Below are 15,488 nucleotides of genomic sequence, written 5' to 3'. Positions count from 1 at the left end.
AAAAGTAAAGGTTTATATTGTCAGAGATCGATCAACTAGTAGCGATCGAAACGTCTTATGCAACAACATTATATTTATAACCATGGTAATTTATAAGTTACCAATAAATAGTGGTTCAAGTTAGAGCATGTAAAATGATGAAATTGGTTCTGTGAATTGAGTAGTACTGCAAGAGGTTGTCCTCAAAATGTTGAAAGGTCTGGTAGTTTGGCCCCAAAATAAATCAGTTTGTTTTCACACAATTTATTCGGTGCTATATGTGTGTATTTTGGTTCATATTAATGGAAAATGTATGACTGACCCGAAAGGATATTTTATTTTAACTTTACAAAAATCCTCTTTTATTTCGTATATTTGTTCTCTCATAAGCTTCCAACCTACTGATTGTGCTGTGATGTTTCTCCCTGTAATAATTGACATGTCTTACGTTATTACATTTCGTTCAGAACCGGTCGGTAGTTGCCAACTGCAACAAAACGGAAGCTGTAATAACAGGAAACCACCTCAGCTTCGGCCCCAACCCCGTAGTCCTTCATCCAGACCCAAAGGATTTAGAAGTGGGTCCCAGTCTATCTTTAAATGGCAGCATCACCATTACTAGACCCTTGGCTGCAAACGGGGAGAGAGTGGAGGTATGTCGTATCAATCTACAGCATATATTATATAATGCAAGATGCGATCCGATACAGCAATTAAATGCGACATAATGCAATGGAGAGCATTACTGCGAGGTTAATGATTGGTTCCGGCAAGTCGTCATAAAGCAATAATTGCCCGATGGTGTCCATAACGGGCTCGAGTGCTATTGTCAACAAATAGCGAGCAACAACCAGTAACTAATACTCACGTGTTTCCTTTCTATTCGTGTTGTTTTCTTTAATTCATGCTCTTTTAATGAAAATGCACTGCATACAAACTTTACCATTTCGTTCGAATTTGATGGATCTGAACGTTACTTTACTAAAGGTGCGCAGTTAAGCCTGGTTAGTAAGTCGAAATGTCCATTTGATGTTTATCTATATTTTAAAACTATTTCTGTTTTAAGCTGATAACACCTTGAATAAGAAAACATTTGTTGTAATCTAAGATTGTGTTCACAGAACAGAACAGAAGTTTATTTCGACTTATGCAATAAAGCATATCGTCAAACAAATATATACAATATATTAAACAAAATATTCATGCGCGTGATCATCGTTACAAGGTCGCCAATATCAATAACAATTCAAGAATAGCTTAAGAAATATGGAGAATGTTCACGTATAACAATATTGTGAATAATAATATATAATATAAGAAGCTGTTTGTCTAGTTATTTAGACAAATTATGGAAATGCAGATGGTTAGTGGTTATAACAATGATTATACGATTACGACTTAAACAATATCATTTATTTAATAGGTTTCTTCTATAGTTTGCCTGTACAAATTAAATTTTTTTTTTATTAGACTGTTGTCCTTTGAACCAATATTAAATTTAATTTAGGTAGGTCTTTTCTATTTCTATTTTGAAACCCCCCAGACAGAACTCGCATAGTTAAGGATCGAACCTACAAATGAGTCAAACGAGTGCATATAATATAACTCTAGGAAAACAACAACATAATTCTATATTTCTGGCACTCTGTTACCACGGTGGAGAACCCACGTGACTTATTTGGTAAAGTGCACGGCAACAAATGTCAACAAGTCTCGATTCAGGTAAGGTTTTTAAAGATAACTTTCTTAATATTTGGAGAATTTTTGTGAAATAAAGACCAAAAACCCCGCATTTAAAAGCTCTATCCACGGTAATAAAGAACTTTCTCTAATATCCTAAAGTTTTCCTAAAAATCTTGACCAACTGATTTCTCAGAGTTGAAATCTCTTTTTGACTATAAAAATGACAGGAACTAGAATATTTACATCAATGGTTGTTTCCCTTAAATGTTCTTTCGATTTTGACGTAAACAGCAACTTCTATACACCTCTTTTCCAAAATATCAAGTGTTTTTTTCCAAATATTTTATTCAATTGCCTTATTTCAATCACGTGCGTTTGTTCCCTCGCCAATTATAGTAAAATAAGTATTTTTTGTAATCAAATTGATGTGTCATGGCTGTTTTTTTTTCCGATTTAGAGCATTATAAAAGAAAACATTTCAGAAAGTCATTTTATAAATCAAAAACTAGATGCATTATTCTGTCAATAGTATTGCCGATTCTTTATGAATCTGTTTGTATGGCGGCATCCAGCTTTTAACTACTCAGAGGAATGTTTACACACTTGTATCTTGGTATGAGCATTATGTTATTCCGACAGTATTGTACTGTGCTGTTCTGTGCTGTGCTGTGCTATACTGTGCTATGCTATACTGAACTGTACTGTACTGCAATGTTATGTAATGTAAGGTTTTGTAATGTAATGCACAATACACTGTCCGATTGAACTACACTACAAAACATTTCAATACTATACGAAACATATACTACATACGATACAGCACAATACAGTACAAAAAAAGTATAATGCAAAATAATATCAAATAAAATAATGCAGTATAATGGAATTCAATACGAAACAATACAAAATCATTGAATACATTGTTATAACTCGCATGCTGTTATGGGCATGCCCTTATGTGAACATAAACACATGATAGTCAATATATTCCAACGATTTCAAAATGTTATTACTTCCTTAGATTTTGCAAACTGAGTGTAATGCATGAAATCAATATTTTCCATGGTACCTTTTTTTTCTTTACGCAAAATGCGGATAAAAGCAGGGCCAATATTCAGTAACGTATTGAATCAAGCCTCATGAATGCAAGTAAAACATTGATGATAACATTTGCAGTTTATACTAAAAATCCTAATACCCACTCACCTTTTTCCAAAAGGGATGATATGTATGATGTTTTGTTGTACAGTCGAACCCCATTGGCTCAAACTCGCTTGGCCCGATTTCCTCAATGGCTCGAGCTGAAGGTAAAGGACTGATTTCTTAATACTGAATGTAAACATTCCCTCTTGGCCCGAACTCCCCGAGGCTTGAGGCTCGATATTTTCGCCGGTCCCTGGGACTTCGAGCCAACGGGGTTCGACTGTACTTATATTTTATTTTTATGTGACGTAGTCTCAAATCCAGGTGCAAGACCCATATCCACCCCCGTTCTGAGTCTGAATTTGAGATTCGTACTAAGAACTGTGATTTTTTTTTACAGAAAACGAAACATCATAAATATAATTCGTATTGGCAAAATGTAACGCAAGGCACATTTAGCATATTCAGCAATTGTAACCATCAAATATTGATGATTCTTAATTTACATCAAAAGCAAAATTTTCAAGCTGGTCGGTCATTTTGGAAAACTCAGAGAGGTTATTTCCAAAATGACAGTGTACAGTTTAATGATAAGAGTGATTGGTATTTGTTATTGTCTTTTCTTACAGCTCTTGAACACAATGCTGTTTAAGTCTGCCGATTATGGCGAAATAGAACTTTGCTACATTTTGCCGAGGTACATCTGTCATATAAAAGACATCTGTCGTCTGCTTGCATGGGAGATGAAACATGGTAAATTTAAAATTTGCCCTGTGCGCGTGACAGAATTAGAAAGTGGTGCAATTGTGCCATGGAACTGCACATGCCCTTTGCCAAAGGTATGTACACATGGCATACTAAAGGATAAAGTTGGTTATTGACTTGTTTAGAAGCTGAATTAGATAAATCTGTTAGTTGTTATGTTTAAGAGTTCAGAAAAGTAAAAGGACCATGGTCTAAATAAGCAGTCCATTTGAATAAGTTTTATAAATAGAAATAGAAAAATCTAAAAAAAAATCCTTGTTTGAAATTTGCAATTTTGACCGAAGCTGCTTTCTGAAAATTAGCCCAGCGTTCCGATGTAACTTACAACTAGAAGAGTCAAAATAGGTGTGTATTTTTTTGAATAAGTTACTTAACGGAATCATAGTAGCGGATGTTGTGACAGAATTAAGAATGGTGGTGATCAAAGGATTTTGTGATATAATAGGAAACTTATCAATTCTAATTATTTCATGGATTGCTTTTCAACCATGTAAAAAAAATCAAAATTTACATTGCAGGGCATTTACCACTTCCCACCAAATATAAAAAAGTCATTCAAATCCCAGCCTCTGAGACTGCAAGGAAATTTCAGGTTCGACATCAATATCAAGGAAAATGCATTATACATTGGATGCTTCGGTGGCGAGTTCTCATTTAAGTAAGTTTTTCTTTTTTGTAAGACTTATTATAAAATTATCTAAACAAATAAACTGTTATATTTTGTATTTGTTTTAAAATTAGTTTTAAATTCTTTATACGTAACATATTTAAATGGATAACATAATGGAAATGTATTATGTATGCGACCAGACCGTTTATAATAAGACCAAACTGTCTTCTGCCGTTTTGACAAGTAACATATTCGGAACACCTTTGTTATAATAACCGGCTTGGCATGTTTCAAACCAAGCAATATGATTGGTCAAGGATTTATGTCATCTTGGTTCTGATTGGATCTTGTATATTCAGCTCAGTTATTTCCACGAAGTTTTGCAGACCTGGCATGATTTCTTGAGTTATGCATTTGAAATAGTTTATCTAAGTTTAAGCTCTATTGCTTTACTATCGGTCTGAGGAGTGTGAAAGTTAGACTGGAGTTTTCAGTACCACATATTTAGGGGGTCCAACGTGAAATGTGTTCGCCGAATTTTAAGTGAGGGAAATTGTGTGAAGCCGAATAAAATGGCGGCGTTGAAAGGAATTTCGGTGTTTCAAGGATGTATTTTCACCTGGTAAGTAAGTTATATCACCTTTCTCACAATATAAATACGCCTACCCGGAGACCACACGTGTAAGCGTCTCTCGGTTTTTTTAACCTATGTTTCTAGAGGCCTTTACAAAAAAAGTTATTGAATGTATAAGCTGAACGATTGATTGTTTACAAAGTGAAAATAGAAAATTGCGTGACTTGAAACTGTGTTTTCGGTCCAAGTTTACCATTCTTGTACCTGTTTTAGCTATTTCTTATTGAATATTTGCATTATTTATCTTTTCGACCGCTACTGCACTTACATGGGTATTATACGGCCGATTGTTTCATGTTTAAACACCTTTTATGTTGGGCGACGAAGTTTTATGCAGATTTTGTGTGAAGCAGAATCAGAATAAGCGTGCTTTAAAGCTGCATTTTCACAGATTAAACAGTTTGACAACTTTTTAATTTAAGTCCTGGAACGAGCCATTTTTGCGAAAATCCATGGAAACCCGCTATAAAAGACTGCCGACAAAAAATATATATTTAAATTCAAAAAAAATTATGTTTTATGCATTTTTTTTAAATCGTAAGTAACGGTTTAAGCTATAAAACATTGTTATTTTAACGGAAATATGAAATTCTGCGATCTGATCTTTGATTAACAATCTTTTGATATCAGTTAACTATTACTTACGCAAAAAAATGTTCTTACCAAGACAAAAAATAAAAAAAAGTTGTAAAAACGGAATATCTGTGTGAGTGCAACATTAATAGCATTCTTAAGACACATTTTAATATTAATAATAAAAGAAAATGTGGTACCCGATAAGAACATACCACGTGCTTTTAATGCAAAATTACACACCAGATACACCTGTGTACTATTTTAGCAAGATTGTATACTCTAAAATTCACCATTTTACACTGACCGAAGATAAATTTATCGTACGGGAAGAACCCACAGCCTCTTTTAATTCATAGACGATGTTGAGGGTATAAACACTTCACTGCGGACAATAACTTAAGTTCATTGAAATACGTCTACCAATTTTAAGGTAGTCTTAAAGGGTCTAGAATAAATAGTTGAGTGGGTTATACATTTGCGTGAAATTCCACTATCTATAATCCTGCAATGATAAGAATACCATATACGCTGAACAAATTATTTTAGGCAAGGTTAGACAACATAAATATCAGTACATTTCAGTGAAAGTAAGTCATTGTGCTTTATTATTATATCATAACATTTATTTCATACATATATTTTGTTATTTAGCGTTGTACCCAAAGATCCATTGCAAGACAACTGCCGGGGTTGGTGGGGTTGGGTATGGGTATGGGTAGACTTAAACTGCTTTAAAACGTATTTTCGTTGGTAAGATAAAATTAGACTGATAATATTGCATTCATTGTATTTGCCGTATTGCGGGACGTTCGTGTTACATCAAGAGTTCTTTTATTTATTTACAGAGTAATAATTTGATTTCCGAATTCATATAGATGAATTGCTGGAAAACTATACAAGTAATTTTGCATAACAAATACACGGTACGTTTGAATTTCCATTTGTTATAATTCTTAACATGTGTTAAGGCTCATGTCTTAATTAAACTTTTATTAACGCATGTATATTCTGATTCTGCTTCACACAAAAACTGCATAAAACTTCGTCGCCCAACATAAAAGGTGTTTAAACATGAAAAAATCGGCCGTATAATACCCATGTAAGTGCAATAGCGGTCGAAAAGATAAATAATGCAAATATTCAATAAGAAATAGCTAAAACAGGTACAAGAATGGTAAACTTGGACCGAAAACACAGTTTCAAGTCACGCAATTTTCTATTTTCACTTTGTAAACAATCAATCGTTCAGCTTATACATTCAATAACTGTTTTGTAAAGGCCTCTAGAAACATAGGTTAAAAAACCGAGAGACGCTTACACGTGTGGTCCCCGGGTAGGCGTATTTATATTGCGAGAAAGGTGATATAACTTACTTACCAGGTGAAAATACATCCTTGAAACACCGAAATTTCTTTCAACGCCGCCATTTTATTCGGCTTCACACAATTCCCTCACTTAAAATTCGGCGAACACATTTCACGTTGGACCCCTTGATATTGAAAACAACTTAAATCCAGTATCGACTTTGTTGTCCTTGTACCCACATCATAGCAGAAGCGATCTGTTATATGTATATGGCAAAACATTTTTGTAAGCATTTCCATTGAACAAACAACAAACATCCTCTAACTTTGAATAATTATATTTGTTGTTTTCTGATCGCAGACTATGTATGTATATTTTTGAAATGCCAAATGTGTTTTCCTTCTGTCTTCTTTTAACACGAGTATTAACGTATCAAATTGTTATTATTACTTGTAGGAAAGGGGAGCAGTTACCTAGTGCATTTGGATTCGATTAATATGACTGCTCTACTTGATCAGGATAAAAGGAGACTAGTTTATCTTGAATTTACTACATTTCACTAGAATGCAAACGTCTGTTCAGGTGTTGAAACCTTAGTTTTGAATTCGATTTATGTTAGTACGATTGGTAGGGAAGAATGAAGTTTGTGAATTCAATACGAATATTTGAATAAGCGACACTCAATTATCGTTTGCAATTTCAGTGTGTTTATTGCCTAACATGTCTCTAATTGGTTATCTGTATTACTTGTCGCTAGTTGATTGTCCCTAATGCTTCCGTGACGCTAGATGACTGTATGTTTTGCACGTGTGTCGCTAGTTGATTTTATGTATTGCACGTGTGTCTCTAGTTAATTGTATGTATTGCACATGTGTCGCTAGTTGATTGTATGCATTACACGTGTGTCGTTGATTGTATGTATTGCACGTGTGTCTCTTGTTGATTGTATGTATTGCACGTGTGTCGCTAGTTGATTGTATGTATTGCACGTGTGACGCTAGTTGATTCTATGTATTGCACGTGTGTCGCTAGTTGATTGTCTGCATTGCACGTGTGTCGCTAGTTGATTGTATGTATTGCACGTGTGTCGCTAGTTGATTGCATGCATTGTACGTGTATCGCTAGTTGATTGCATGCATTGCACGTGTGTTTCTAATTGATTATATGCATTGAACGTGTGTCTCTATTTGATTGCATGCATTGCACGTGTGTTTCTAGTTGATTATATGCATTGAACGTGTGTCTCTATTTGATTGTATGTATTGCACGTGTGTCGCTAGTTGATTGTATGTATTGCACGTGTGACGCTAGTTGATTGTATGTATTGCACGTGTGTCGCTAGTTGATTGCATGCATTGCACGTGTGTCGCTAGTTGATTGTATGTATTGCACGTGTGTCGCTAGTTGATTGCATGCATTGCACGTGTGTCGCTAGTTGATTGTATGTATTGCACGTGTGTCGCTAGTTGATTGCATGCATTGCACGTGTGTCGCTAGTTGATTGTATGTATTGCACGTGTGTCGCTAGTTGATTGCATGCATTGCACGTGTGTCGCTAGTTGATTGTATGTATTGCACGTGTGTTTCTAGTTGATTGTATGTATTGCACGTGTGTCGCTAGTTGATTGTATGTATTGCACGTGTGTCGCTAGTTGATTGCATGCATTGCACGTGTGTTTCTAGTTGATTGTATGTATTGCACGTGTGTCGCTAGTTGATTGTATGTATTGCACGTGTGTCGCTAGTTGATTGTATGTATTGCACGTGTGTCGCTAGTTGATTGCATGCATTGCACGTGTGTCGCTAGTTGATTGTATGTATTGCACGTGTGTCGCTAGTTGATTGCATGCATTGCACGTGTGTTTCTAGTTGATTATATGCATTGAACGTGTGTCTCTAGTTGATTGTATGTATTGCACGTGTGTCGCTAGTTGGTGGTATGTATTGCACGTGTGTCGCTAGTTGATTGTCTGTATTGCACGTGTGTCGCTAGTTGATTGTATATTGAACGTGTGTCGCTATTTGATTGTCTGTATTGCACTTGTGTCTTTAGTTGATTGTATGTATTGCATACAAAATTTAACAAGGGACCACGATCCCTTTACATGATTAGTTTGAACCAAGTACATACAGAAGAACAGTAGCCCTATAGATCGGTACAATTACACCAACAAGGAAGTTAAGTTAAATCAAACATTTTAAAATCGTTATTTTGGGCGTAGATAACCTGCATATGTTTGGTAGTTTACTGTATTTGTTCTTCCCTTGTCAATGCCCAACATAATTTTGGCTTAAAAAAACGACTCCAAGTATTTTTTATTTATATACAATTTCTATCTGGACAGAATGACAGTACCTTTTGCAAAATGTCGTAACGTATCACTGTTACGGAAAATCATGTCATTCGACCTTACCGTATTAAGTTATATACAAATCTCTGTGCAATGAACAATGACAATAAACTAGTGACACAAACGTATAAACAATACATACACACGAACAAACGCTAAAAACAGACCACACACTCATTTAAATAATTTTACAGATAAGTGATGGGAGTATCCCCTTGGAACGGTCAGTGGTACACATGTTAACTGGATCACAAGTCCACTGGGGGTTTATACTAGTTTGTAATGGCCATAATCTCACAATTGTCAGAGCATTGGATTAATTATTTCAAAATAAAAATATAAAATATTATGATGGGCATATGCAATATTGTATTTGTTTATTCATCGATACATCATGCTATGTGAAGGCTTGTCGACTTGCATTTATCTCTTAAAGCTTTTGTTAGTTTAATGGTTAGCATTGATTTTTGCAAACACTCTTTGGAGACGCATCCGCGTATCATATGTATCATTAACTAAATTTGTATTCGTTTTAAAAGCTTTTACTTCTTTTAAACAACGACATAATTGGATATTTTACTGAATCAAAACTTCCTTTCAAAATAAATGGATTTTGAACCATGTGAAGTTTCTGTGTGGCTATTCCCTTGTATGCATAATGACAAATATATTTCCTGATACTATACTACCCCATTGAACATATTTAAAACTGTTCACAGCCTTTTAAGTTCATTTGATTAATATTCACGCATAAGGATATAAACAACGTGCTTAGGCCTTGACCAAACTTCCTTATAGCAAAACCTGTCGACAAAAATGATTAATTAGTTCGTATTAACCGTTGAGTATAAACGTGAACGTGCAAAGCTATTCGCATATCGTCGTTCTAGTAGCGTGTTGGAAAAGATCACTGAAATTGGAGGCATTGGCTATTTATTTTTTAATTTCATTGCGAACATGGTTTCGGCATGTGTCTCGAGCGAAGTACATTAAAAAGGTCCTTTTCATATGCAGTTTGGCCAATACAATGTCAGTAAAATACTTTAATTTCCTGAGAAAAGGATATTAGTGGATTGCATATTAATAACATATCAACTTTCACTCGTTATTGCAGTAACATAATGAAATAATAGCCACTTTTGACGTAAGCCGACTTTAACAATAATTTCAAGTTAATTAAATTAATGTGTTTTTCCCTCTAAATAAAATGCATGTTCGATACCAGTTCGGGTTATGGCATGCCAAACAACTAATCAGTCAATGATAAAACACAGTAGCAAGCATTCAAAAAATATTTCTTTTATTCAATTTCAATATTCAAATGATCCTGCGACATCAAAATCGAATAAGGTGAATGTCAGTTAAATCGTGTTTAGAGTGTAGACAACATATTTTATTTTCCGTCTTTATCAAGCGAGTTTCTTTAGCAAGTGTTTCCTTTGTAACATCAAAGTTAAATGTGAATATGTGTGATGAAAGTACAAAAAGGAGCAACTTTATAAAATATAAAAGCAAAATTTATTGTTTTCAAATCCACCTCATGTTTATCAATCCTTGTCAAAAATGTCTGTTGGGAATTTTTCCAAATGACAGGACACGTTTGATGCCTGTTTTGAGGTTAACCAACCGTAAGAAAGATAGGGTATGCAATTCATGTCCATTTGCTTTAACTAGAGTCAACTATCACATTTAAAGATGAACCGCCCCGTTTTGTTAACGTAATTGTGGTGTGTATCCAAATTTGGAAGATTTTTTGTACACAAAAAAATATATTTATAGATTGTTGACTCACTTTCGATTTTGTCTGTCTTCTGTTATTGTTTGGTTTATTTAGATAAATTGACTATTGGTTCCTGCTAAATCTGTTTCATATATGCATCAGGTTTATTAATGACAAAAAAGAAAACGTTTGAAAGCCGGACATGATGTATTTATTTTAACATTGCTAAAATAGTTTATACTTGCTTTACCAACTAGCCTATACTAACTTTATCTATACGAATGAAACCACCAAAAAAGCGTTTGAAGACCATGATAACCATGTTCCTCAATATTGACATGTATGGAGTGTAAGTAAAGTTAGATATTTACATGTATTTAAACGTTGACAGGTTTAACCAGTTTTTTTTATCCCGCTATTTTTAGCAAAGCGAAAGTAGTTCCGAAATTACACACGGTTCTCGCATGATACGGTATCAGAAAACGACAGTATCATGATACTGATTTTTCAATAAGGCGTGCTGTATTTTCACTGATTGATATGGAAAAGGAATTTGATAGGCATATAATAAGTGTTATTATCTCGTTAAAAAGACGACTTAGCAATTCGTTTTAACAATTTTGGTATCTAATAAAAATGACATACGTATCGCATTAAAAGCAGAAAAATAAAATATTGGCCAATTAGAATCTCGTTATAATATCACTCAAATTTGCAAAATTGTACACATGGCTGACGCTAATAATGAAGTTCATGCGTACTGAGCATAAATGATGTTAGATCCTTAAAGCGTCGACATATTTTAATCAAATACTTTGCTTCTTTTTGTATTTTAAATGATGTCGATTTTCCACCACTACTTTAACTGGTGATAAAGGTCGTCTTACAAACTAAATAAGCCCTTCCATTCGTATACATGAGTTACAATACCGAATGCCTAATGTCCATTAATTTTCAGTTTCATGGTAACCTCTGGAATAATACTCCACTTACCTTCAAAGACCTGCCGTTCATAGTGAAGGGACAGTTTATAGTCAGGGCAAACGTTAGAGAATTAGGGGAGCCAGTGGCATGCTTAGAAATGACCATTTGCTTGAAGTAGGTTATTTTTTTTCATTAATGTTGAAACGTTTAAAAAAAACGCTTACCCAAAGCATACACTGAATTTCAATGATCAAATTGTCTCACTTTACATTAAGATGCGCATGCATTTTGAGCTGGAAATCGTCCTCCGTCAAATTTACTATATTATTCAAAAATAATACAAACTATAACGTCAATGGCATCTTAAAATGATTGAATCATGGCCCTACAAAACTACTTCTGCTTTTGGACCTTAATGAGTGTATGTAGTGTAAATATTTGTTTGAAATGAAATCTATAAGAGAGCGACAAAGACTTTGTAGTATACACATCTTGCATTGTATATTGACATGTACTATAAAACACTATATATTTTACAAACAAGAAGGTAATACAATATTGCGTTGTATTTCAGTGACTGTAATCTGTGAACAAACGAAGGCAGCACGGAATATCATCTACTTTGAATAAGCAAGATAACTTTCGTCGACGAGTTTGTTTAATTGAACTGATAAGGCTCAGATAAACAGACTTTGTAAAAACATTGGCATATACGTTTGCGTCAACATACTAATAAACAAACTAATCAGATCATTTCCAGTTTGATTTAAGTCTGTTGTGTGAACATAGAAACAATATCGTTACACTTCATCGTTAAGTCAGTGCACAATATATTTAAGAGCCTAGTTAAGGCAATTGCTACATCAGCTGGTGTAAACATGCAGTACATTAAGATAATCATTTTTCTTTTGAACCAGATTTAAATAATTGTAGATTGCGATAAGATCAGCAAGTCGACATGATAGCTCATGCTCAATACCAGGCTTTACTGGTCGAAGCCCAAACTCGACTTATTGTTCGTGTATAGGTAAAATGATATCATTTGAATCTTGTTTGTGTTTATTAAGCTATTATAGTAATTTGTCAGATGCAGGGACACTGGAAAAAAAAGAAACTGCTTTGTATGGGCAAATACTAAATACATATATAAGACGGTTTGTCCAGGGGATCTAGACATGATCCATTCTATTGGTTATCCGATTTAGAAAGGTTTCCATTTAATTGTCCTTTACATAACTTATATCTTCTGCTTCCTTTTATCAATCTTTTTTAAGCATAAATACAAATCTCAATAAATTTGAAAGCAATTTTTGTTTTCTTAATGATACTGTAATACCCCTATTAATGCAATTTAATGTTTTTGCTGGTAGAGTGAATCTCCGAAGTAATACTATTAAAGTTGCGTTATAAACATATCTAGTTTTTTTTATATAATTTATATGCACAGTGTTGTTTGTGGAGTTTTGGGCTGCTGTTCCATGTTTCTTGTTTGTGATGTGTTTTTTTGTGTTCTATGTCTTTAGCGTTTCCTTGTGCAACTAAACGGGGTAAATGTTTAAACTTTGGCTACTGAGCTTGTTTCTGTAGTCTTCCACATAAGTATTGCAAATGATTTCACGACACGTGAAAAAGGTTCGATGTATTAATTAAAACAGAAGGGGCAAACGGGTAATTATAACAAAGGAACACTTCAGATCTGGGCGCTGACGTTGCACCAAGAAATTATGTATCAAGTTATGACATGATCAGAAACACTCGTTGGCACTATTTTTGAACATGGCCGTGTAACAGTTACGACGGAAACTGAAACAGTCGGATGGAATCGTGTGGCTTGGTGACCAAATTCAAAATATTACACAACAGCAAAGGTAAATTTACATCAATTTGTAAACAGCATATGTTAGAAATCCTCTTCACATATGGAATGATGCGTTATAACATTGCAGTTGTAATTCAGGATTCAATGTTTTAGAATTGCGGTTTATCGGTTTTAAGATTAATATTTTAAAATATGTATTATACACATTTGCAAAATAAATTTGAAGTAATCCAACAACAACGCTGAAAGATATATTCAGATGTTTGAATATCGTTATTTTATTGACATCACACGCATTTTACCACAATAAAACTTAAATTGAACAATCACTGATTTCATTTGTATGATCAAAGGTATTCCGAACATGTTGTGCTCATCGGAATATCAATTCAATTGAAAGAATATGCGTTTATCGTGTGAAGCGCAGAAGAAGCGTTCTTTTTGTCAAAATGTAGAAATAAAGAATGTGACTTTCGTCCCACGATGGCAGGTTTCTGTGGTCACGGTTTAAACCCACAGCCATCCCCGTGGTCTTGACGTCCCCGTCCGTCGAGCCCGTCACCATACAGTTCGGCCAGAACGTCTCGATCTTCGGGGCATTTGATGTTTACGAGATGTGTGCACCATCACGGCACTCAGGCTACCAGTTCTTTAAGAAACGTGCGGGTTGTCTTGTAGATACACAAATATTGAACATATATCTATGTGCGTAATATATTTATTAGTTCGATTGGAATTTTACTATGTATTTTTTAGTTCCCTGACGTACCTACGACCATGGGTACATGGTCTGAAATCTCGCGAGCAGTCATATCAACCATATTCTGCAAGAATAAGATATGTTGCATCCAAGTTCTGAAGTTACAAACATGAGTTTAACAAACACATTTAACAATTTGCTGTATGCTTTTTTGTATGGCCTTTAACAATCGAGGTTTTTTTTTCAAATTTTCTGTTCATTAATATTACGTGTATCAATTCTGTCGAACGTACCAAACATCTTTCACATTGTCTGATGATTAATTTTACTTAGATCGACTAATGCACCATAGACACTAAATTAGTAACGAATCCAAATTTGACGATCTTAAGAAAACAGAGCTGGCTCTTTTTCTCTGTAGATCACCAAATGAACTTTAATTATACTTAATGCTACTATTTTGCGACTTGCATTATTACATTTAAGCTTTTGTGAGTATAATGGTTAGCATAGACATAATATGTCAAAACTATTTATGTAGACACATCCACGTCTAATCTAATCTAAAATATCAAAAAGTGATTTTTGCTCGTTATAAAAGGAATGGACAAAAACTTCCTTTTAACATTATCAATGGGATTTTGCAACCCTGCGCACGTCCTGTGTGGCTATTCTCTTATATACACAACGACAAATATATTTCCTGATACTGAACCCTAGGTTTAAGATATTAAAAGCTTTAACCAGCTCATTTGTTTAAATTGACGATTAAGGAAATAATAACATGTTTCATTAGGCCTCTTAGAAGGTGTATTACCAAACCACCTGAAAGCGAAACCTGTCGACAATGATTGCTTGGTTCATATTAATCTTTGATAATAATTTGATCGTTTAAAGTCCGCCGCATGAAACACTTCGCATGTCTTGCGTCCTTAAAGCGTGTTAGAAATGATTATTTTAAAGCTACCGATGGTCAGAAATCTTGTTTTGCAATTATTTGAAGAGTCCAATTTTACATTAAGGGCACATGTATGATACTGTTAGGAAGTGAAATGGTCCTTCTACTTTAAAGGATCCTGACGTATTGAACATATGAAACGCCCCATTTTGTTAAGGTAATTGGGGTATAGCATTATGTCTGCAAATTTGGAAGATAATTTGTAGACAAATACACATTTATAGAGTCTGGAATCACACTCGATTAAGTTGTTATTTGATTATTCATGTTTTTAGATATAAAGTGTCACGAGTCGTAATATACTACACAAATTGAGCAAAT

At 34.3% G+C, this 15,488-nt stretch overlaps 1 long non-coding RNA gene across 1 annotated transcript; it reads left to right on the top strand.

Moving 5' to 3' along the window:
* Nucleotides 1-11,729: 11,729 nt before the first annotated feature.
* LOC128227098 (uncharacterized) lies at nt 11,730-12,997 on the top strand. Its single transcript, XR_008259767.1, has 2 exons — nt 11,730-11,864; nt 12,265-12,997. It is a non-coding gene; the product is annotated as an uncharacterized LOC128227098 (long non-coding RNA).
* Nucleotides 12,998-15,488: the final 2,491 nt, after the last annotated feature.

This window comes from Mya arenaria, chromosome 3 (genome assembly GCF_026914265.1).
Source record: "Mya arenaria isolate MELC-2E11 chromosome 3, ASM2691426v1".
In the NCBI taxonomy this organism is placed as follows: Eukaryota; Metazoa; Mollusca; class Bivalvia; order Myida; family Myidae; genus Mya; species Mya arenaria.
This window is presented reverse-complemented; position numbering and strand designations above follow the sequence as displayed.